Source organism: Martes martes (genome assembly GCF_963455335.1).
Source record: "Martes martes genome assembly, chromosome: 15".
Lineage (NCBI taxonomy): Eukaryota > Metazoa > Chordata > Mammalia > Carnivora > Mustelidae > Martes > Martes martes.
In genome coordinates this window covers 33,551,222-33,555,017 of record NC_137903.1, presented here as the reverse complement: position 1 = coordinate 33,555,017, position 3,796 = coordinate 33,551,222, and the positions used below count along the sequence as shown (strand labels likewise).

The 3,796-nt window shown below is 38.1% G+C and overlaps 1 pseudogene across 1 annotated transcript; it reads left to right on the top strand.

Annotated features, from left to right (window-relative positions):
• Window positions 1-487: 487 nt before the first annotated feature.
• Window positions 488-1,379, top strand: LOC308355931 (peroxisome biogenesis factor 2-like; annotated as a pseudogene). Its single transcript has one exon. The product of its transcript is annotated as a peroxisome biogenesis factor 2-like (transcript).
• Window positions 1,380-3,796: the final 2,417 nt, after the last annotated feature.

Sequence of the window (3,796 nt, the reverse complement as noted above, 5' to 3'; positions counted from 1 at the left end):
ACATTATGTTTTCTAGCAAAATTAGCCTTCAGATATGAAGGAGAAATAAAGGCTTTCCCAGAAAAAAACTGAGGGAGGGTCACCACCACTAGACCTGCCTTACAAGAAATGTTGAAAGAATGTCTTCAGCTGAAATGAAAAGACATCAATGAGTGACATAACAGCAAGTGAAAGTACACAGTACTCTAGCAAAGGTGAAAAATAAAACAAAACCATAACTCTATTGGAATGGCATGTTAACCACCTAATTATAATATAAAAACTTACAGAAAAGAACATTCATTAGAACTGTATCTACTATAATTCTCAATGAATACATAACATGAAAAGAGGTAAACTAACAACAAAAATCTAAAATGCTTTATAGGTGAAGGAAGATAAGGTGTTAGCAGCTCTGAAGCCTGCGAGGTCTAGAAGCCTGGGTAATCCAGGTTCAGCTAGGAAAAGCCACGATTCTCAGAGATCATTTCAGAAAAGGTGACTTGGAATGGGTGTTTGTAGACTCCTAAGAGACCTTCAGAGCAGACATGACTTCCAGAGAAAACATGTTTGTCCTCTCGACAGAGTGCTAAGAATAAGTCAGCAGGATGCACTTAAACTTAACGATGCTCCGGAGCAGATGGTTTGGCCCCAGTTTACTCTGCTTTCAAGGATGTAAGCCAGTTCCCTTCGCCCACTTTGAACCAAAGCTGAAAATGTTCTTGTGGTTTTTCTTGTGGCGATTCACCGTTTACTCTAAAAATGCCACTGTGGGACAGTCTGTTTTGCATATTCAGTACACAAACGATGTTTCCTGGAAGCCCAGGCCATGGCTAGAAGAGCACCTGTTTTGAAACCACCCTTCAGTGTCATTTGGGAAAGGGAGGCAGTGTGTGAATATCATGGTTGGACTTTTGAAATTACATGGGCTGATTAATATCCTGATTTTCCTTCGGAGGGGCAAGTTTGCAACTTTGATAGAATGTTTGGCATTCGTTCTGTATGTCCCAAGCCCCGAAACAAAATGCGAAGTTAGGCTGTGAGTATATGACCAGGGAAATTCTCTGGTGTGGTTTTGCTGAATTTCAGGTTTTTCTCTCTTACCACTTATTAATATCCAGAAGTTGAAAGCTAAGTGATCTTCGTGGTATATTGCTCTTACTGGTGCTCCTAACAGTGACAATACATTAGCCACCAGTGGCAGTGGGCAATGTTCTGTGTGTGGAGAGTGCCTCCTGCCCATGCCTCACACCATAGGTGAGCATATCTTCTGTTACTGCTGTGTGAAGAGTAGTTTCTTCTTTCACAGGTATTTTTCTTGTCCTAAGTGTGGCACAGATGTACGTAGTCTGCAGCCACTGAAATCAGGAATTGAGATGTCAGAAGTGAATGCTCTTTAGAAACTAAGATTGTTTCCTCTGAGAAAAAGTTTTATGTTCAAATCCTTAATATTTGTCATCCTATGCAAACTGTTTAGGTGTCTTTTATGAGAGGATGTGCTTCTCAGCTACCATCTTCTGTTCCTCTCCAAGCATGATGAGATTCCAATCACTAGGAACCACGTTATATATATTATGTAAACAATAATGTTTATTTTTCTTTAAATCATTCCATTCAATTCTTAATGTCGAGAATAATGGACTTTTTTTTTTTTTTGGTCAGACTACTAAAGATCCTCTTTCATTTTGCTCCTTCCTAGAAAGATTTTGAAGACTCTAGGATGAATGTGTTTTTATTTTCAGAAATGGAATTATAACATCATAATCTGACAATGATAAGACCCTGGTGTTTTGAGCTTTTAAATTCTAGTGCCCCAGTTGTAATTTTTAGCTTTTCTCCAAACCCTGTTTTTGAGGGGTTCAGTTGGCTTCATTCTCAGGCAAAATGATGGCCACCAGAAGCTCCAGACTGATGTTCTACGAGCTTTCTGATCCCCTTGGTGTGAGAGCTTCTTGCATACTAGCTCCAGCTAAGTTCAGGACCTCACTGTCATTGGTCTGCCTAGGATTACACATTTGTGAAGCAGGACAAAAAAGGACTACTCTTGATTACTAGATGTGTACCTCGTGGACCCATAATAGGAGAGCAGGCAGTTCGCCACAGGAAACTCAGGTGCCATTGAAAGAATAGTGGATGTTGGGCAGGTAAAAACAACAGATCCCTAATGGAGTCTACATTTGCCTTTTTCATATCAAAAGTCTGTATGCATTCTTTAATTTTACCAGTGATCTGGGTTGATTAGGACATAAGTAACCGAATGGCTGACTTTGACTGCAGATTTAAAAGGATTAAATAAATTAACATTTTGTTATACCAACAACAACAAAAAAGATAAGGCGTTATCAACATAAAAAAGACTATTTTCTCTATGAGACGTTTTGTATAAGCCACATAGTAAACCCAAAGCAAAAATCTAGGGTCATGAAACATAAAAAATGAGGATGATCAAATCACCATAGAAAACCACCATTTTACAAAGATAGTAATAGAGGGGAAAAGAAACAAAGGAGGAACAAGAGGAACAAGACAAGCAGAAGGCAGATGATACAATGGCAGTAGTAAGTCCTTATGTAGCAATAGTCACTCAAAATACAAATGGATGACTTCACCAGGCACAAGGCACAGAATAGCTGAATGGATAAGAAAGAAGACCCAACTATATGCTGCCCACAGGAAACTCATTTCAGCTCTGAAGACACACATAGGCTCAAAATGAAGGGATGGAGAAGGATATTCTACGCAAATGGAAATCAAAAGAACGTGGGCATACCCATACTTTACATAACACAAAATAGACTTCATGCTAAAAATGATAACAAGAGACAAAGAAGGTCATTATAAAATGATAAAATGGTCAATCTATGTAGAAGATGTAATACATAATTATATACATACCCAACATCGGATCATTAAATCTATTAGGCAAATATGCAGAGACCTAAAGGGAGAAATAGACAACTGTACAATACTAGTAGGGCACTTCAGTTCCTCTATATGAGCAATGGATAGATCAGAGAGAAAATTAACAAGGGAACATTGTACTTGAACCATACTGTAGAATAAATGGACTTGAAAGATAGATATAGAACACTCCATCCAACAGCAGCAGAATACACATTCTTCCTGAGTGCACACAAAACCTTTTCCAAGATCACATGATAGGGCATGAAACAAATCGCAGCAAATTTAAGATGACTGAATTTAAGATAACTAATTTTTTTCTGACCTCAATAGACATATTTGTTTTTCTAGAAATCTACAAGAGGAAAACTGGAAAATCTATGTGGAAACTAAAAACTACGTGGAAACCAAACAATCCACTTCTGAACAACCAATGGATCAAAGAAGAAATTAAAGAGGAAATAGAAAAATGATCACAAGATAAATAAAAATGGAAATAACAACATATCAAATCTTTTTTTTTTTTTTAAAGATTTTATTTATTTATTTGTCAGAGAGAGTGAGCACAGGCAGACAGAGTGGCAGGCAGAGGCAGAGGGAGAAGCAGGCTCCCCACTGAGCAAGGAGCCAGATGCGGGACTTGATCCCAGGATGCTGGGATCATGACCTGAGCTGAAGGCAGTTGCCTAACCAACTGAGCCACCCAGGCATCCCACAACATATCAAATCTTATGGGATGCCACAAAGGCAGTTCTGAGAGGAAAGTTTATAGTGATAAATGCATATATTAAGAAATTGGAAAGATCTCAAATAAACAACCTTTATACTTTACTTTACACTTCAAGGAACCAGAGAAAGAAGAATGGATTAAGGCCAAAGTTATCTGAAGAAAGGAAACAATAAAGATCAGAGTGTA